Source organism: Lissotriton helveticus, chromosome 3_1, assembly GCF_964261635.1.
Source record: "Lissotriton helveticus chromosome 3_1, aLisHel1.1, whole genome shotgun sequence".
In the NCBI taxonomy this organism is placed as follows: Eukaryota; Metazoa; Chordata; class Amphibia; order Caudata; family Salamandridae; genus Lissotriton; species Lissotriton helveticus.
In genome coordinates, this window is record NC_136061.1 from 1,582,438,783 (window position 1) to 1,582,461,026 (window position 22,244).

Sequence of the window (22,244 nt, forward strand, 5' to 3'; positions counted from 1 at the left end):
GGAGTGAGTTAAAGAACGGTGATGGATTAAACCCAGATCAGTTGACTGGGGGTAAGTGTTTGTATTGTCAACGCTCCGTCCATCACCACCTTTGGTTTTTCTTTTTTTTTTTTCTTTGTTCGCCCTAAGTTGGCAGGGTATGCTCAGACGTGAGTCCCTTGCTCACTTTGCCACTGGAGTCAAGCAAGCCCGGCTGAAGACGGCTGTAATGCCAGAAACCAGTCCTGGGATGCTTGATTCCGGTCCAGGGAAGACATGGCTTGGCAGTTCGGGCTGGACTGTTCCCATGAGGCACAGGGTCAGACTGATTTGCATATGGCCATGTCTGAACTGGGGTGGCGGAGTGAGCTAAAGAACGGTGATGGATTAAACCCAGATCAGTTGACTGGGGGTGAGTGTTTGTATTGTCAACGCTCCGTCCATCACTACCTTTGGTTTTTCTTTTTTTTTTTTAACTCTGTAATCAAGTCGTCGGGTTTAGCACCACCTACTTGTGCTGCATCTGCGGCAGTTATAACAGCCCAAGTACCACCTAAAGCTTGGTCGTGGTCTTCCCTACGAATCCGAGCCCATAATGCTTGAGGGACTACATTTCCCATCAGCAAATAAATATCTGCTAAATTCATAACACACGCATCAACAGTCTGGGACAACTCCTTGTAATATCCAGCAGGATTCTTACGAGGGTCCGGTAAAGACTGTTTAAGCGCCAGAACTTCAGATCTTTTCCAAGGGACATGTACCCTTATACGCTGGAAATGAGCAGGGACAGCTAGAAGATTGCCTGCCTGTGGAACCGCATCCCTCCATATCGGGGGAACTTCTCGCATAGGATAGTGTTTCACTTTTTGTCTTACTGCAGGATCAGGTTCAAGAGAAGCTTGAGAGAAAAAGGAAGACCTAAAATGATAAGTGTTCGAACAGCATCCTCGACATCGGAACCCACAATAAGTCCTTTATCAAATTTAGCCTGTATGTCAAACAAACCCTGAGGAGGTAAATCCAAATCCATATCACCCCATCCTTTAACAAGAGTATTACACAGAGCATTAAAAACATATCTCTGCGTAGGCGCATTCCACTGAAGAAAAGTATCCAGGATATCGCGCACATTATACTGTGGACTACTCATGATCCAATTGTGAGCGAGAGAGTCTAACCTAATTTGCTCGTCAGTATCCAGAATTTGACTACGGGATTGTCTTCGGGACGAGACAGGAGTCAAATTAAGAGACCCGAAGAAAGGTGACAAAAGACCGGAAACAGTATCAACTAATCGTTGACGAGCCGTAGGAGAATCTGACAGTAAGACCGGAGACAACATGTTAAGCACAGCAGGAGAAGAACTGTCAGTGCTAAAAGAAACTGACGGTAAAGGAGACTGAGGTACAGAAGTCGGTGGCAAAGGAGGTGGAGGTGGAATTACTGGAAGAGGCAATTGTGGAAGAAGCGGAACAACTGGTTGAACAACAGGCTGCTGAACAACAGGTTGTAATGGGGTGCATTAGCACCTAATACATAAGGTGGAGGCAATCTCAACAAATGAGACATTAATGGATCTTCGTCAAGATCTTTACTCTTTGTGGAAGAGGGCAGCACAGGATAACATCTATCAATTGCCATTCGATGCTGTCTTTCTGAGATTTCAATCATCTGATCAGTCTCATTATTCTTAAACTGTTGAGCAGCCTGTAAAATCGTCATATCCAGCGCTTTCCTATCTTTTTTCGCCTGTTTAATTTCTTTCTGTTTGGCTTCCTTACGCCATAGGCGGAAAGAGTCAAACATTGCCGGCCGGGCTTTTCTCTTAAATAAAATTGCTTCTAAGTTGTCTAATATGTCAGGCTCAAAGCTACCATTTTGTGGCCACTGCAAAACACCATCTTTCTTCGTATATCGAATCCACGTTTCATTAAAAATAATGGGGCCAAGACCATGTTTCGAATAGAGCTCATAAGTGGGAGTTCCAACCGGAGGAATTGGACAAGAGTCCTCTAGCCGGGAATCCCTATTACAGTTAAAACAGCAACATTTCTTGAACTTACTAAGCCCAGGCATTTCGTAACAGACTGGACTATTCACAGACTTCAAGGGGTGTAAGACAATTATCACAGCATAAACGTACTTACCCCTTGGCTTCGAATAATGCATGAGTCGAATACCAAAAACAAAACAAAAGAGTGGGCGCTACCCACGAAAACTTAACTAAATATTTTCTCACGCCCACAGGTGTCCGTCTAACGTCTCGCGATACCAATCATCACCAGAGGGCCAAGGCAGGGCGACAGTCAGGGCAGCAGTGGTCTGCAGCCGTCGGAAAGGAGTAGCCGCGCTGCGAAAGACTTTCGGTCAACTTTCGACATACAGGGGTCGCTTGACATGGTTTGTGAATCCTCCAGAATTTTCTTGCGAGGCTCCTCACGACCTTCGGGCTGAACCACTACCACTGAAGTCGCCCCACGTTGGGCGCCAGTTGGAGAACTGGGCCTTATGGGCCGAGTGGCGCAGGGCACGCCTGTAATCTCCGGGTTTACCTGCCTTGTCAGACAGAGACACGAGACACTCTGTTAGGCGTAGAAAATCAGGTTTATTAGCTGAGCTAAGCACAGTTGTCCAAGAAGTACACCAATGGTAGGTTCTCAGGAGACTGCCACTTCATTCCGTGGCGCACAATCTTTTATAGGGCACATATTTACAACGTCTACTCCCAAAACATACAAAACTGACAAATAGGAAAAGTTTGAAAACAAGCTATCAAGTATCTTGAATACGCCCTTCTTTCAGACCCCGTGTTCTCCCCTCCCCTCAAGTTAATCAATTCTAGTGCATGTAATCCGATTTGCAGGTGGCAGGACGTATTTGCGAGCCTCAAAGGATAGTTGTGTAATAGGAGAATACAAAGAGAGAATAGTGAAGGCCAGTCAAATAAGATAAAGTAAAGGAAGAATGGTGGGATCCAAACAGTCAACTAAGACAAGGATCTATCAGTCTAGACATGGATTAACTAACTCGGCCAGACCCTGACATCGGTTTCACAAACAATGACAAAGGGTTACTTTTTAACAGAAGAGACGCATAGCAGCTGGGAAGGCAAAAACACTATGTTCGCCGTGCTGCCTGAGTAAAGGTAACACAAAATGGCGGCTGTCACAAAATGGCGGCTGAATACGAAGCAAAGTCGAAAATCACAGAACCTCACCAGAGGATACATGAGTTAGCTAGAATGATTGAGGATCTGGCTGACTCTACTGCAGCAGGGCTGGGAAACATAACAGCAGAGCTGTCCGCCATGAGGGCTGTAGTGATCCAGAATAGGGTTGCTTTGGACATCATCCTAGCCAAAGAGGGTGGGCTCTGCCGCGTCATCCATCAAAAGCGCTGTTCATATATTCCTGACAACAGCCAGAACATAGATAGGGCAATCCATAACATAAAGGATATTAGGGATGAGGGAGATGGCATACACACTGGGGAGTTTTGGGACAAACTGATGCTATGGCTGTCAGGTTGGGGGTCATGGATCATAAAGGTTGTCATTATAATAGAGGCTGCATTATTGACACTCTGCATTATGGTACATGTCTGCCCAGTCTGCTGTGCATCCCTTGTCTCCTACTGTTCACGCTCTATGCGCCATGACCATAAGCACAGACATGAGCCAGGGCAACAGGCAGTGGCTGAGGGGCCTGGCATGGGTATGAGTCTGATGGTGTAGGTATAGTGATTCGGTATCAGGTGTGGCAATGTAGAAGCCATCTTTGATTTTGATACCAAATGTTGTAACTTCAGGCCCTATTAACTTAGCCTATATCTAAATTCTCCATCTTGGGTAGTTCTGCCCTTTCACAGATCAGAGAAATGCTGCCCTTGCATAAACCTGTCTCCAGACGAGATACGTGACACACCGCTTGCACAATATTCTTTAGCAATAACAGATTTCGCAACATCATTCGTCTCCTTGCTTATGTTGCAGTTTTGGATGGAAATATACCAAGCCATGGCAGCTTGCATTTGATTGACTGACCCCAATACTGCCCATTCAGATCACATGGTTAGCTACAGTATGTATGTATTGGACCTTACAAGGAGATTTCTTATTACAGATCTTTGTCCATTGGCTGTGGGAATCATGGTGGACTGTGCTACGTATAATAATTCTTGCTACGTATCATATGGGTGGTTTCTGTGGTTTATGTCTATAAAGTATGCCAAACACATCAACTCTTTGGACATTCAGGCTTCTATACTGATTGTCTCCGTGTCACACGTATTTGGTGTTTTGTTGACTTAATAAATCTACCATCTTCTGAGCTGACAAAGAACTGTGGTCTTGTTATCATTTCTATCATTTTTATTCCTTATATTACATATTTCACTTCTACACTTAATTCCCTCTGGAACTTTCTATCCCCTCTTAGAGCATTTGTTCTGACTCGGAGCTACTGTTATCCTCCACAATCTTCACTCTTCCATCCTTGCCCTTCCTTCTACACACCTTGGAATAATGTCCCTTTATCCCACAAGTGGGAACACTTTTGATTGATTTGCGGACACCACTTGCTAAACACCAGGTGTTTGCTACTTCCGCACCTAAAGCATCTCTTTACAGGATTCCTACTTCTAGATTGATAAGCACCTGTCCTATACTTACTGTTGCTCCCTTTATCAGCTCCTTTATTCTAAATTCTTTGTCCACCTGTGGAATATTTACCTTCAATTCCTTACACATTCGTTTTTTCCCAGTTTTACCCTTGCCACCAACTAACTAGAAGTATAGATAAGGAGTTATCCAATGCTACTTTAGCACATCTATGGGACATTTCAGACTTCTTCAATAAAGCTACTACCTCACTCAAAGTCAAATCCTCCTGTGCCCACAATCGCTCTTGAACATGTTCACTATTTATTTGCACTATTAGCTGGTCTCTCACCAGCTCATCATGTAGTGAAGTTAATTTGCAAATATTTTCTAATTGCTTTCATGCTGCTACATAGACTTCTAAGGATTCTGACTTTGCTTTTCTCCTCCGAAAGAATTTGTATCTGTCAATGACAATACAAACTACTGGAGAATAATAACTATCCAAGTCTGACAAAGAATTTAAAATAATATCTCCTTGGTCTGGTAGGCTACGTTTTTTTTATGTTGTTATACGCCTTTAAATCTTGAGGACCAAGAGAACGCAATAGTATATTCTTCTTGTTGTCTGTAGACAAATCTTCATCCTTCATGGTGTAAATATCATTTAGGAAATATTCTTTCCATACATTCCACTTCAAAGGTGGTTCTCCCGGTACAGCTAAAAATGTTTGTGGGGGCATGAGTGAGAAAATCTTGGAGGCACACTTGCTCCCCATAACAACCACTAAACAGCACCACCATTATACCAGCTGAGACCCCAACATTTTCTGAGGAATCAGATAATTAGTAAATTGCTCCTACCATATTTAGACTCCACACAACCTAATAGAGCGCCACCCTAGATGCCACTTGAATATTCCCTTCAAGTACGTTGGCCTGTATTTGCTGTGCCAATCAGAGTGTGTACTACCAGCATGTTATAAGCACTTAGACTAGCGCTGCCTGTCAGCATGTGCCAATAAAACCTATATGCACTTTTAAATCTGCCCCGATGGGCTCCTTTCGCTGTGCCTAGCAGGTCGATGCCTTCCTGACAAATCTGGCCCTGCAGCGTGAGTTTGCAGTACAAACTGCTTTGTTAATTCAGAGACTTCCAAAATGGCCACCCAGAACTCATGCAACGTGACCTCCATGTCAGTAGAGCAGGCAGGATGAAATTGTGGGAAGGCTTGCTGTCAGTTGACATGTGCTCCAGAGCTGTCTCGCTCAGGATGCACAAGCGCATTCAGGCAGACTGCATGCATACAGTCTCCACTTATGCTCCACAGTACAGTTCACACACTCACCTCCCAAAATGTAATTAAAGGTGTGCTCTGTTAATTTGAAGTTCCTCCTGATGGGTTGCTAAACAGCTGGATACCTTCTGCAGTCCACAGACACTCTGCACCATGACTCCATCGCAACCTGGGCTCGCCAGCAACCTGGGTGACAGCTCCACACTTCTCTGCCACATAGGTTCTCTGCCAGGGCTGAGGGCAGAATGGCCTCCAATTTGGATCCTTTTTCCTTCCTATAGTCAACTCCTATTTTCGCAGGAAGTAAATATGTCAGAATTCTTACCAGAACCATTTACACAGGAACAATTGTCTCTCCATACATTGGTTGTAAAAAGAGCAGTTCCTATTTACTTGGAGAGCGTTCCCCATTTTGATAGGGAACTTCACTATTTATAAAAGTTTGTCTCCAATAGGAAAGGTTTAAAACTGCCCATTTAATCTCCCAGTAGATGGATTAGGTTTTAGATTAGTTCTGCACAATTCTCAAAAAGGTTTATCATGTACTGGGGGCTGGGGGATTAGGGAAGATCTATAAGTAGCATGTTCACTGCCTTGGTAGAGGTTCAGAATGCAAAGATCGTTGAGATTTGTAGTGCAGCAACATGGGCTCTACCTTCTACATCTGTGCAATTGATTGTTTCAAAATATTTGGAACAAAGTTACTAATATATTTACTTTTGAGCATTGTGAGAAGTTGGCCTGGTATATGTTGTCCACTAATTTAAGTGGGCACCTTGCACTAGTCCAAAAAAACCCTTATGGTGACTAAAGAGGTCAAAGATAGCCTTAGAAAGATGTCCAAGTTGTAGCTGTGGAGAGCAGCCTTCAGGCTTAGTCTTGAAGAAATGTTAAGCATCTTGTTTTACCAGAATGTAGCCTTAATGTATTGGTTAAATGAAAGGAAAACCACACAGTAGTTATAGAAATATTGATTTATTATTATAACACACCTTAAATACCTCACAGTATCTGCTCCACGCAGATAAACACAAAGCACACAATACTGTATCACAGAAACAAATGTAAGTAGTACTAATACACAGTGGGCTCTCTTGGGTTTCCAAACCATATACTAAAATAGTGGTATAAGAACCATGAATCAAGTCAAGACAATATTTAGAGGTTGTAGAATTGCTGGGACCCCAAGGAACCACCCAAGGTGAGTAAGTAGGGACCCCACGGAGGATGGGTGCAGTGTGAGAACATGACCGCGTGCTATGTACAATTCAATGGGTGAGTCGCTGTTGCAGTTTTAGTGTTTAAGAACCATTTCCAGGGGATTACAAAGAAACACTTTAGCACATAGAAATTTGTAGAGCCACCCCACTCATAGATACTTAAGTACCAGAGTTACCTATCCCATGGAAGCCGGGTGCATAGGGTTGAAGTGGCGTCGGAAACTGCTGTTGTTCTCAATGGGAGTCCTCAAAGAAATGCCACTGCTAGAAAGAAGAAAAGTGTCCGGTGGAACCCAGAAGTGGATTCTTGATGGAAGGAACCTGGAAGCAGAGGGGACAGAGTCTGGGTCACTCAGGAGTGACCAGGAGCTCAGCAGATGAATGCCCACAGATGTCGGGTGCTTCAGGTGTGAAGATGGAGACCTTGACTCTGCAGCCACAGGTAACAGGAGACGTCAGGGATGACCAGGAGCTGGATACAAGCTGTCCCATGAAGGATGTTGAGTGCTGAGGGATCTGTGTCAGGCAGGAGCACCAAGAAGCCTTTGCAGCGGCAACCCACGAAGAAGGTTGAGGAAGGTCATGGTCTGGCCCAGCAAGGACCAGGAGACTTACCACAGCAAGGGAAGTCAGGGCAGTCCTGGAGCAACCAGGGGAGCCCAAGAAAATCAGTGATGTCCCTTAACTGGACCAACAGGCTGAAGGCACAGGAGTCGCGAGGTGACCTCTAGCAGTTTCACAAAGTCACAGCTTGCAGGGCACAGAGTGCAAAGAGGGTGAAGTCCTTTGTAAGAAATATGCACAGGGGTTGGGGCTATCAATAGCTCAATGCACCTATTTGGTAAGAGCCAACAAGCATATGCAATTGCAAAAGTATGGGGTGCACAGGGGTTCGGGTCATGTGGTTCCATGAGGGATGCTGGCCTCAAACTCGGTGAGAGGGCAGCTCAACCTCAAGGAATGTAGGAACCCACCTCCTTTGTTGCTGGAGCCTATAGAGTCCACAGGAGCTTAGGATCATCAGATCAGTCAGTTATGTTAAGGTGCCTGCGATTGCAGGGGAGTGACTCCTTCACCCCAAGGGAGATACTTCAGATGTCCTTGATGCTCTACAGGTCCTGCACAGAGTCTGTATGGTGCATGGGCACAGATAATACTTTGGACGGAGAGGAAGACAAAGTCGAGCCCAGACAAAGACCAGCGAAGTTTAGTGGTTTCTTGTTCAGAATCTTGTCCACATCGAATAAAGGGTCCTACAGCCAGGTAAGCCAATTTATACCCATGAGAGAGGTTTGGACAGATTCAGGGGACCATCCCAGGGCAGGGTCAGGACAGTGGGGCGGTAACTTCCATGTCCTTTGTCCAGTTTTGCACCAGAGCAGGAGCCAACGGCTTCCAGGACTGGTTTGAACTGGACTGTGCACAGGGACACCAAGTGTGTCCCAGATGCAGACTTTCAGGCACTTTGAAAGTGCACCCACCCAGCCCCAATACTCTAAATCCTGTCTTGGAGGTGGTCACACCTCCCTGTGACAGGATGCCTATTGTTCTGCCTTCCCCTGCCCGAGCTTGGCTCAGCAGCAGGAGGGCATAAATGTGTCTCTGGTCGTCAGCAACCATTTTGTGCTGCCTGAGTCGAAAAGGCTGGTACCGGAAAGACCAGTGACCCCACGAAGCTTGCTTCAGAAGGGTGGAATCATACCTCTCACACTGGTTAGCAGTGTGGGGGTATGATTCCAAGGTGTTTGATACCAAGTATAACATGTTTTGTTGCAGCCGTTTTGTGGCTAGCATTTTACGCGGGCACATAATGCACCTCTACCTATATGTCTGGCTGCATCACTGACAACACGGGAGAATGGTCTCCAAAGTCTGCAGAGGGGCTCTGCTCAAGCAGGGGCGCCCTCTCACGTAAAACTCAGCACCCTGTCTTCAAGATTTTCAAGGCCTGCTATAGGGGTGTCTTGTAGGTTTTAAGTGTAGTGACCTATATATATAGTAAACCTATATCTAATGTAGGTGGTGCAAGCACCAACTTACACAGGCTGCAATGGCAGGCCTGTAGTTCCCTTTTGCATTGCCACTCATGGGTGGCATAATACATGCTTCAGCCCATGGGGGACCTCTGGGGTACTTATGCCCTGGGTACATGTGTACCATATACTAGGGACTTGCAAGGGTACCCCAGTATCCAATCTGGAGTGTACCCAAGTACCTGCAGAACATTTTAAGGAGAAAGCAGATAGACTTGAGTCCTGATTAGCAGGATCCCAGTCAGACTAGTCAAAACAGTGTAACATCAAGCAAAACGTGGGGGCAACCATAAGAAGCAGATCCTATTCCTACAAGCATTTATTCTGGTTTTGATTGGTTGTGGCCTGAAATGCCAGAAGTTTGGGTATACCTCAAAAGTAAGGACTGGAGCAGAGAAGGAAACCAGTAGACAATGATGTTATTATCTGCACGTAATTCCATTATTCTGAATATTTCTTCCTCTCTCTAGTCATTAGTAACCACCCACCCTGTCTGTATTTTTTTGGAGTGAGCTTAGTTATTATAGGAGTTCTGGGAGAGAGGAGGTTCCCTACAATGAAAGGGTGTACTCTTCGTTCTCACAATCAAGAAGCAGAAATAAGACCAGAATGAAATTACTACTGAATAACTTTATTCGGTTATTTAAACCATCAAAGTGTACAAAGGTAAGAAATCCGTCAGGTTACAGTCTAAAACAAAATAATCAGTTTCAAAGGCTACATTTAAAATATGCAGTAAAAAGTGATACAAATTAAAACATAGACTAAAAGGCATAAAAGGCGAGCCTCAGAATGACAAACTTCCAGTTGAAAAGCTACACCATATACGAAGATATTTAAAGAAGCTTGTATACAATACACAATACATTCATTCAATTAGGCAACATATCACAATCATTATTTTCTCAACGTGGCCTAGGATAAAAACTTCTGATGAATTATCCAGAAGGAAACGAAAAAGCAACTAACAGCAAACACTAGTGGCTCTGATGTGTCTGTTTTTAAGATTCTATATGCAATCTGGTATTGCCTTGCTCCAAGATTTAAGCAGATTGGTCTTATCCAGCTCATGCGTGTAAGTTGGTATTTTGGGCAAAAGAAAAGTACATGTTCTTCAGTCTCTTTTGCTTTAGCGCAGGCAGGTCATAGATCTGTTGATAACCTAGCAGCCTCATTTCCAGGAAATTTTAGGAGCAAATTGCCATATTTGAATATGACATATAAGCTTTTGGCAAGGGGAGGTGTGATTTGATCCAAAAAAAGGTTAGAATCGCTACATGGCTTGGCATTTGCTGGTCTAGTGGCATAATGCTCCCCCACCACTGCCCAATACCTGACTTTAAGTCTCAGTAGATCACCTCTAGTTGCCTTCTCTGGGCATTCCCATAGATCCAACATATTTACTGATTTACACCAATCCGCGATGTGTTTAAACCACAGTAGTTTTTTGGCACCACTGGTCATCAATACCTCCCTCATAGAGTTACAATAGTCAGAGAGCTGGGGAGTTGTCCACATACACAGCCAGTACATTTGTGGTTTCCATGAAGCCATGTCACCTATTCTCTTCATCCCTAGGTCACAAAACAGAAGACCAGAAGGAAGTTCTGTGTATTAAAGAAGAAAAACGCCTCAAAAGTAAGGACTGGATTGAGGTAGAAATACTCAGAGTAATTAAATTATTGGTAAGCAATTATATCATTACCATGCTTACCTAGGTTTATATGAAAGGAAGTGGCAGAGGGAAATAACTAAAGCACATACCAGACACAAAGAGGCAGCACCTCCATTTCAGTTGCAACAGGTTGGGGCCTGCCTAACAGTGCCCTGATATGTATGTGGTATGTGTACCAACACTGGGGGTCAGATTTACCAGCCCCTTGCCATACTTTTACGCTGCTGTTGCGTCACTCTTGTGATGCAACGGCGGCCTAACAAATGCTGCAAATTTACAACGTGATGCATCTAGGGAGATGCGTTACGTTGTAAAGCTTTGCGTGACATTATACCTGCGGCAGGTATAATGTATGCAGGGTAGGCGTTCCCATGCAGGAAAGCCTCGTAAAAGTGACGCCGTGAAATCTATAAAATTTCACTGCGTGACTTTTAGGACGCCACTGCGTCAAAAACTTATGCCTGCAGCAGGCATAAGGAGTGATGCAATGTATTGAGAATAGGCTGCTACACACATTGCTGGAGTTGCCTCGTGCTTGCGAGACGACTCAAGCAATGCGTGACTTTTCCGCCAACAGATGCGTCAGAATTTCTGACACATCTGACAATTCTTGCCCCATAGTCCGCCGTATTGTAAATAGGGAAACTGATGCATCTATACAGATGCGTCAGTTTCTTGTAAATCTACCCCTTAGTGTTCATTTTTACATATCCTCCTCAATAGGACTCTCTGTCTCCAGCAGTCCCACTGCAAGGGCATTTGTATTCCCAAACAAAATAATCTTTTTTCATTTGTACACTCCTTTCCCCCCAAACACCATAACAGTAATGATGTCTGAGTTGATAACACATATCAGTTCTGAGAAGTTTACAGTGCATGTCAAATATTGTGTTTGGAATATGATAGGGCAAGATATACTGAAATTGTGTTGAAACACAAAATGGCTGCAGTACAGAAAGTGAGAAGGGTGACTTTAGTATTCATGCGCCACTTGAAGGGACAGACAAGGACCTGGTACACAACCTTTTGCATCTAGACAAAAGAGTAGAACATTCTCACTTGCTAGCATCATCAAGGGCACTTACACCCTTTTCCAAAAGAAAATTATCACCACTTATAATCAATGTGTTCTCTACAGTTTTTCCACGTGTGCATACACAATTGTATCTTCTGTATGCACAGCCAAGTGATGAGAAGTGCAATCATACAGATGAACCAACTATGACATAAATGTTAGTTAATGAGGTGGGAACCCCCTTCCCATCCATTCAAGTTTTCATTTTTGTAACTGAGCTAAGGTGCACTTAAAGAACATTTTACCAATTACGTTTGCTGAAATCCCAAGTTTCATAAACTGATGAAATGGATAACTGACAAAATTGGCAACTATGTTATTATTAACTACACCACATAAAATCATCAATCCTCTGGAACTGAAAGAACTGCATGTACCAATCAGAAGCATTCTTCATTTTTCGTGGGCAAAGAACTGCACACCACTCAGAGTCACAATAATGTTTTATTCATCACTGGGAAATCTTTTTTTGTGATGGCAGGGACCACAAAGCCAATCATGAATGGCCTTTGGGATTGGAGGAGGAGTCAGTGACATAGTTGAGTACACTGTTGCACTGAGATTTGGAGGCGACACACAAAGATAATTATGGGTAAGTGATTTACGTCCCGTAAGATGCATTGTGGATCCGGCAACGGCTGTTGGTTGTGGACCTAACATCACTTATCAAGGTGGTTGTACTCCCTAAGTTGTTGTATCTTTATGTGAACACCAAAAACCTCTAATAAAGACCTTATTTTAGGTCGCTAAAAAGCCATGTATAAAGTTGATCTGGGAAAGCAAATAACCTAGGGGGTCGATTAGGATCGTGGACGGACTTGAGTCCGTCCGCGACCCCTGAGGAGGAGGGAACGTCCGCATGGGCTGCGGCGTTCCCTCCGAGCAGATTAGTATGTGACCGCCAGGGTGGCGGTCACATCCTCTATCTTTAACATTGCGGCGGGTGCAGCTTCAAGATGCACCCGCCGCAATGTTAAAAATGCATGCATCGCATTTGCATGCAAAAAGCAGCAGGCACCACGCGGTGCCTGCTGCTTTGTGCACACAAATGCAGGGGGGTACCATAGGTACCCCCCATGTGCACCCCCCACCCCCTTCACCCAGGGGGCCCGCAACGGGCCCCCGAAGTGAAACTCCGTATGCTTTTCCACGGCGAAAAAAACGCAGCGGAAAAACATGTCATTCACACCATCCTAATATGGCTGGCGGTGTCTAATAGACACCGCCAGCCATGTTAGAGCTTTTCCGCCGCCGTCCGAAGGCGACCGCGGCGGAAAAGCTGCGGACAGAATCCCAGACCCACCGCCATCCTAATATGGCGGTGGGTCTTTTGAGGCTCCGCAGTGGTTTTTCCGCATCCTCCGGGTCAGCGGGGGCTTCCGCCGGCCCGGAGGATGCGGAAAAACCGCTATCATAATCGGCCCCCTAGTTAGTGTAGAGACACCCTAACTCTTTCATATAACAAGCATTGATATAGCCAGAAGATCTCGCCTTTGGGACCTTGTAAGTGTTTCGCCATGGAGCACATTATCCTGCATGTTGTGCCACAAGGGATTGAAGAGCTAAACTATTAATACACACTGGGTCATGCAGTGTGATTCAGGAATACACGCTTGCCTCAGGAAACATTTATGAACACATCCCAAGACTTCTTAATGAAGAGGCAGAAAGTCAAGTGCCTTAATGCAAGTCAACAGCACAAAAAAATTCTGTGTGCCACTACATCACTAGGGTATTGAACAGCAAATCAGTGAAGTACTTTTCAATGGCGGTGATATGACATTCCTCCTCCACAAGGCCACTATTCATCAGGTACCCTTCTCCTGAGTTTTCCATTAAAAACACTGCTTGCACCATCCGTTTACCAACAGCCCCAAGCCCTCCCTCTGTCCCAGCCCCCTGGGTAACGAAGCACTGGACATAGCAACAATAACAAAATGCTCCCATTTGTCAGGTAGAGGGGGAATAATGAGTAAACAGGGATGGCGTAGGAATCACTTAATCTCCGCGCACCTAAAAACAAAAAAATTTACCTGACCGTGTGTAATGTAACTGGCGTTTCTTGTAAAGCGTTTTAAGACCTTTGGGCCAGTTGAGTGTGCGCTCTATAAAAATGCCCTCCACAATGTATCTGATCTTGTATATAGTAGCTAGTGCTCATGTAAAGCGCTCCAACACCTTCGGGGTGCTCAAGTTCACATTATGTAATAAAAAATATCTCAGGTTCCTGACGAGCTGCCTTGAATATGCTTTGAAATTAGAGCTCTGAGAGGAGGAGGACAGCAGGAAAAGGCAGTGGGGCGGCATGAAGCGATGTGGGAGGGACCATTTCCACTCCCATTTGTCAGGTGAGGGGTATTCATGAATAAACAGGAGCGGCGCCTGCATCCCTCAATCTCGGTGCACCTGAAAACTAAAAAATTAACCTGACCTTGTGGAATGTAACTGGTACTTTTGTAAAGCACTTCAATACCTCTGGGACAGTCGAGTTCGAGCTCTGTAAAAATGCCCCCAAAAATGAATCTGACATTTTGTAATGTAACTAGCCCTCATGTAAAGCCCTCTAAATTCTTTGGGTTGCTTGATTTCACATTATATAAACAACAAGAGTCAAAGAAAATGGTACTGCAGTTGCCCGAGCCTTTTCCTTAACTGTGCTGTAAGGTTAGGCTGCTGAAGGTCCGATGACTGACACTTTCTAAAGCAACAAGCACTGAATCAGGAGAGGATTGAGGGAAATCCCGACACTTTGAAGTCAGAGAAAATTGAAGAGGCGATTAGAAACAGCATCTGAAGTGTCTGACATTTTATCTCATTATTTGAACAGTATGGGGAGATTAAGTGATGGGCGCCAAAGCTGAACCACCTAAGACGGGTAAACAGTGACACAAGCAGGAATCAAAGAAAAAAAGGAGTAGTCCCCATAATCAACACATAAACACAGAAGCGTAATGTTAACAGTAACTTGGTGGTGCTCTGTGAGAGGAAACCAAGCACAACAAGCATTGGCATAGCCAATAGGTCTCGCCTTTGGGACCTATTTAGTATTTAGTTATGCAGTACAATCTTCTTGGTGCAACAACATCAACTGTTGCATGGCTAAACACTTATAAGGTCCCAAATGAGAGACCTATTGGCTATGCCAATGTTTGTTTTCCTGGGCCCCCGCTTGACTAATCCCCCTGAAACTTTCAAGAAAAGTGCAGAGGAGGCTGAATATCTTTTTGTTTAGAAAGTTATTTATAGATTTGTCAAACAATACAAAGCTATTAGCATACCAAAAACACTTATTCTATGATAACTAGGTCTAAACTACCTGCACATTGGCAACAGTAGGTCAAACATACACCTAGAGAGCTTTGAGAATAGGGACGATAATATTTTGACACCGACCTTGCAGAGTTCATTAGGCTGTAAAATGTATATGTCCATCACTGGTATAGCGCCAAACATATGTTCACAATGAAGGTAACTATGGGAATTTGGCCACAGTGTGGCAACGTGATTTTCCCCAAGAACTAGAATATGTCAAGGGTAGAGGTTTTGCGTTTATCCACTGCTAAATCTACACATTGAACAAGCATCACCTGTTTTTATTGAGATTAGTATATTGGAATATAAAATAAAAGCCTAAAATTTTAGCAGAGCCATTCACGACATTTACTCGGAAATTAAAGGTAGAAAATTAGCAGTTGTACAATTTGAAAAATTATATTTCTTCAAATCTGCTATAATCTGAAATTTAGCAAAATATAACTGCTGGCAGATTTTAAGCCCCGCCATAAAAAAGCTGGCCTAAGATTATCGTGTTCATAAATGGAGCCCCTGAATACACAGTCCGTGAATATTCAAAGATTTGACGCAAATTAAGACTTGGTATATCTAAAATCCTGTATAATCACAAAGATGGCGTAATCAGTCTTGCTAGAACCAAAAACGCTGACTAAATAGGAACCTAGCATAGCCAGAGAAGCGATCAGAGCTCTAATACTATGCGAATACTTCCATGATCAGTCACTTCACTGCATTCTCTACATAGAAAAAAGAGTAGAGAGGCGCACTCAGTGAAATTAGTAGCTCGAAAAGTCCATAAAATACGTAGATCCTCTGTCGTTTTTCTTAAATATATTCTTTATTTTCATTTGCATAAAACGGCACAGCCAACGCGTTTCATCCCCAAAATGTGCCTAGGGGATTTCGTCAGGGCATAAACTGAACAGTCAGGATAATACATATGGCAAGTTACGTTTTTTAAAATCTGACAAGTCGATTTCTCAAAAAACTACCTAACTGGACAAGTAGATTTTATAAAATTGCATCCTCTCGACCCAAGTCAGGAGTCTAGTCAGACAGGTAAATAGAGAAGAAGAAGTGTCAACATGCACAGAATCACTAAAGGCAGCACGCCAATGAGAAAGCTCACCACCACCATGCAGGTTAGACACAAACGAATTCCAGATTCTAGTAGCAAGTAGTTTAAATACAAAACACTGCTGTACTGTTCAGTCTATGTCCTTGACCAAGATAGAGCCACGTCACACCAGGAGCTTAGCCGCACAAAACTACAGCTTGTGGGCTAAGTACAATACGCAAGGAAATAAACTAACTACAGTTCACAAAACCGTGCACAGTACTGCAGAGACAACGGGAACCACGGGGGCTGACAGGTGCATTAAAGTGTATGCCGGAGGATTGCACTTGTGAGGTCTGCCATGTAAAAGGCCTAAGGTACATCACGTTACATATGTTAACAGAATAATGTACCTCTTGTTAACATGTTTTATTTAAGGTGCTATGCTCCCCAGGTACGTCTATAGAAACTGACATCTTAAGATTTATATTGAACTGCGTGTGTAAAGCTTGAGTTGCGCTTGTGCCAAGTAAAGCCTTTGCCGTTTGAGGGCAAGGATTGGAAGAGGTGTGTGAATGCATGTATGTGTGCAAAGCCTGTGCTATGATCTGGTGGTTGATTAAGTCTGCGCTGGCTGGTGTGAGCAGGTACAGTTGTGCTGTGATTCAAGAATAACGTTTGCGATGTGAGAGGTGTGCCATTACAGCAAAGTTTGCTTGCTGCAACGTGTGCATGTAAAGCATGTGCTGTCACGGTGTGTTTGAAGCCTGTGGTATTAGCTGTTTCACGTTCAGTTTGTCATGTGGGCAGCTGTCAATACAAAAAACACAGGCTTACACAGACGCTGCCTGTGCAGTCTATTAGCTTGGGAAGCAGGAACAGCTGCATGCTCTGTGTTTAGCACAGGAAAGGCGTGCACTGTGACTGTTAACACAAGCATCCCTCCGTATGCTGGACATTAATGCACTTAAGTGCAAGCCGAGCAAGAAAGCACCGCCACCAGCGCCTGCTCCGTTGCTAGGTGCCACCTCGTGCCGCGGATACACTTGCTAATCCTCAAGGAAACGCCACACTCCGAACCAAACATGAGGAAACTCAGTCAATCTAATTTCCACGCACAACAAAAACAAGCAGACACTGAAAGTCGTCGCAGCAAAAACACGAATAGCAAAGACAAGTTTGAAAAATACACTCAGACATAATGCCATATACTCTTGGGCCAATTACATTACGTTTTAGAAAGGAGACTCACTATTTCATCCTATATCTGGCCGGTCTTGGCATGCCTCTGGGCTTATTTACTTCCACGAGTGGCTCATTTGTGAATGAGCGCCACAGGAAACAATCCCGTATAGTTAGCCGGTGTTCGCCATCCCCTAGCTGGCCTCTGTTGTAGCCTCACAGCTTTCCTGTTGACAAAAAGCCACAATCCGAAAGCAGCCCGGGCTGAGCGTGAGAGGGCGGGAGCAGCCCGCGCATGCGCGCTCCAAGCCCCGGCACCAAAGAGGAGTGCGGCATCTGAAGTCCCGGGTCCCAGGAGGGGGCCCGGGTGAAGACCAGTGCTGCGGAGGGAGATCGAGGATCGAGATGACCCCCTGGCTGACGACAGAGACACGGAACACACTAAAAGAGCCCGGTGAGTTTGGGGGGTTAGGGGGGGTGTGTGCGTGTGTCTGTCTGTGTGTGTGTGTTGTGTGTGCCTGCGTGTGTGCCTGCCTGTGCCTGCGTGTGTGCCTGCGTGTGTGCCTGCGTGTGTGCCTGCGTGTGTGCCTGTGTGTGCCTGCGTGTGTGCCTGCCTGTGCCTGCGTGTGTGCCTGCCTGTGCCTGCCTGTGCATGTGTTGTGAACAGCCGGCCGGGATCGGAGCGCGTGACCTGATCCGATTCCGGCCGGCTGCGTGCGCGTGACAGTCTGTTGTCTCTGCCTAGTCCTTGACAGGGAAAATGACTGAAATGATTGCAATAGATCGCTTGGCGACAGCAGGGGCTTTCGCCCCTGCAATCGCAGGCGCGACCTAAAAAGGTGGGACAAAGAGGAGGGATTACCCATTAGCAAGCAAGCATTTTTCAATGACAATCGAAGGGACGAATAATAAGGGAATAGCTAGGCTTTAAGCACACAGAGTGAATATAGCATGTCTCAAAAAGACAACATATCCGCTGCGTAGACTCAACCTAAAAATGGTGGGATGGTGGTGCAGATGCGAAATTATGTTATTATGTAGCACAAGCACATTTTACATATTGGTAATTTCACCCAGAAACTCGCCTACTGTATAAGGCGATGAAGTGGAAGCTGGCCTCACCTTGCCCAGTGGCTGCCACACTTGCATGACAGATGCCTAGGCTCACTATATGTGTTAACTTGGTGACTTGAACTAATTGGGCTCTGTACTGCATTTCTTAATACTCAGATTTCAACTCATCATACTATTCTGCTATGCCGGTAGTAAGAGACCTATTGAGGCATGAGCAAAGTGGGCAATTACCCTTGGCCTCCACCTTTCAAGGGACCCCTCAGAAAATAAACTTTCCTTCTATCTCACCTCTGTCTATTTCTGTATCCCAACCTCTCTCTTATCTGCCTACCTCTACCTCTGAGTCTATTTCTCTTTGCCCAGTGGCAATCTATGGATTTCTGGTGCCCCTGTAAAGACATATTTCAGCTGTCTTTGTGTGATGCCTGTTTTACAACTTTCTTTGGCATAATGCAGGCTTCAATTAGTAGAAAAAGAGTAATATAATTAAAAGTTGTTTCAAACAGGGGCAGCGAAAAATATGTATTGCCCAGAGCGCCGAAAATCCTTAAGCCTACACTGCCAGCAGTGCACAACCCCTGTACATTTGTGCTTAAAGCATGTCACCAACTCAAGAGTTTGGGACTACTGCATATGAAACATATTGATGTTAGTAGTTAGTTCCTGACTTTATCTCCATTTAAGGATGCGCAGTTGGGGAGATCAATCCTATACTACAAGCTGCACTATTCACAGAGGACATACATTATATGGCATCAAGAAGAAGCACAGGCCCTATAAGCCCTCACTTACATGAATATAACCCCTTTCAAACCATCAGATAACATCCTGACTCTTTGCTGTGATATCGACATCCAGATACCAACCCAGAGGTGTGTCTAGGACGTGATGGGAAGAGGATCTGGTCTTCCAACTATTATATATTTTACATCAACATGTTTGGTGGGGTTAAGTGACTTAATATCGAGGGATGTAATATAGAATGCCCAAAATATCGACTCCAAAATATCGAAGGAAAAAATATAGAATCCCTATCTACAAACAGGTAAGTACTAAAATATTGAATCCAAAATATAGATTGTTCAAAACATAGTTAACTAAAATATCGAATTTTTTAAATATATTAAAAATAATATAAAATTAATTAAATATTAAAAACAATTGAATAAAACATACTGAAAATATGTAAAAAATCTTAAAATATAAAAATAATAAATGTAATGTAAAAAAAAGTAGAGAATTTGTTGGATATTGAGAGGGAAAAAAATAACTATTCCCACTCCAGTGAGTGCAATAGTAGGGAAAGCGTTGGATAGCGTAGGGGTAAAAATTACTATTCCCACTCCAAAAAGTGCAACAGTAGGGAAAGCGTTGGATAGCGTAGGGGTAAAAATTACTATTCCAAATCCAGAGAGTGCAACAGTAGGGAAAGCGTTGGATAGCGTGAGGGTAAAAATTACTATTCCCACTCCAGTGAGTGCAACAGTAGGGAAAGCATTGGAAAGCGTAGGGGTAAAAATTACTATTCCCACTCCAGAGAGTGCAACAGTAGGGTAAGTAATGATTTAATATCAACATTAAATTAAATTAATTATCAATACCAATGAAAAAAATAATTAAAAATAATTAACAATTAATAAAAATTAAATACCAATTAAAAACATTAATTACCAATTTAAAAAGTTAATTACTAATTAATAAAAATGGATTACTAATTAATAAAAATGGATTACCAATTAATAATTATCAATTAATTATAATATTTAAATTAAAATAATTTAAAACTTTATTACAATTAAATCACTTCGCTCCCAATTCCCTTATAAACCCACAACCTGCTCCAAATAAATACAATTAACATAATTATAAATAATCAATTAATGAAAATTATTTACCAATTAATAAAAATTAATTACCAATTAATAAAACATAATTACCAATTAAAAATTAATTTACAATCAATTAATTATCAATACATATAAATAAAAATTAATATTTAATTTAATATATTTAAATTACTTCCCACCCTATTCCCCTATAAACCCAAAACCCGCTACGGAATTCAATTATGCAAAAATTAAATTACATAACATTCATTACTTTAAAAAAATTAAACATACATTACAAAATTAATATATAATTTTAATACATATACTACCATACATTACGCTAAAAAAAAATTGATACTATGGAAATCGATATTTTAAATGAGATATTATGGAATTCGATATTTCGTACCCTAAATTCGATATTCTGGGCTCTCTATATTTTAGTAATTCGATATTTTGGGCTGTCTATATTTTTGATTCAATATTTTGGGCAGTCTATATTTTGGAATCGATATTTAGGGTGTTCACCGTTTGGTGGATTAGGGACTTGCTACAGATTTTAGATGTGTCAGGTGGGATTGTCCAGACCAGACTTCCTATATCTGTCTTGGTCATGCCCTGGGATTGTATAGCAAGATGGTGTTGATGCAACTACCACTCTCCTCCTTAATTGCTTTTTTTTAGGCTTTATCAACTAACTGCTGCCCTCGATAAGATGCTTTTGCGCCATGCCAACTGAGAAGGTTCTTCATATTAATTGTTTCTGCAATATATTGTCATGAACATGTAAACTATGCTCTTATCTGTGTATTATTAACACTTAGGTTTAGCACAGCTTATGTAGGCCTGTGTCTAAAATGGATATCGTTGGTTGGCATCCTGCTTCATGACATTTGAACTTTTACTTCAAGGCAAAGTCGAAGTTCAAATTAACAAAGAGGATGTTTCTGTGGGAAAAGGTTAATCTATCCAAGAATAAAATGAAGAGAAAAACATCGGAGATTATCCAGAAAGGTTTAATCAGTTCTTACAACTCAGGTTCCAATTTATCATGCTCTAACCGTTCTCCCACGTTAACCGCCCCACCAACCAAGTCCATTGAAAACATAACAAGCGAGGATGGAGCGTGACCTCCACGAGCGCAGCAGAGAGGACGCTCGTGGGAGCAACGCTCAACATAGAAAATATATATACAACACATCTTCCCCCTTTATTTATTTTTTTATATTTATTAACCCATAACATAATCTTTGAATCTTTCTGGACCGTGATGTTCGCATTTCCTCCTGGAAGAATCACAGTTCCAATAGGAGCAACCAAAGTCCTGTTTAGAAGAAATGTGTACATCATCTGAACATGCATTTTTGCTAATATTCCTAGATGGATGGGAAATGCCCTTGAACAAAGAAATCCTGTTCAGGTTCCAAACACTTCCACCCTCTATTCTCACCGCATTGTTGAAGACTTCGATAATTTTCTTTGGATCAGACCAACATTGAGAACCTTTAGGCACATTTTCTTTTCTTTTTCAATGAACAAGATCACCAATGACAATTTTTTGTTTGCTTGGAGACCCTCCCTTCTTGTCCATGACCTGTTTCATTCTTTCTTTGTACATCTTGACCCTTTGCCTAACTATATCATAGTCAATAGCAGTCAATTTATCATCACCTAAACATTTTTTTAACAACCACGGAACTAAACTAGTACTTGGTTTGCGTCACCTCAAGAGTTCAAATGGACTAGCCAAGGTGACTGAATTGGGAGAGGTCCTATATGCTAGTAACATAGATTGCAAGGCATTACGCCAATTCAAACCTCCCTTTATAGATAGTTGGATAGCTTCCTTCACAAAGCGGTTAAAACGTTCTACTTGACCATTGTCCTCTGGATGGAACACAGCTATCTTTCTATGAGTTATACCACAT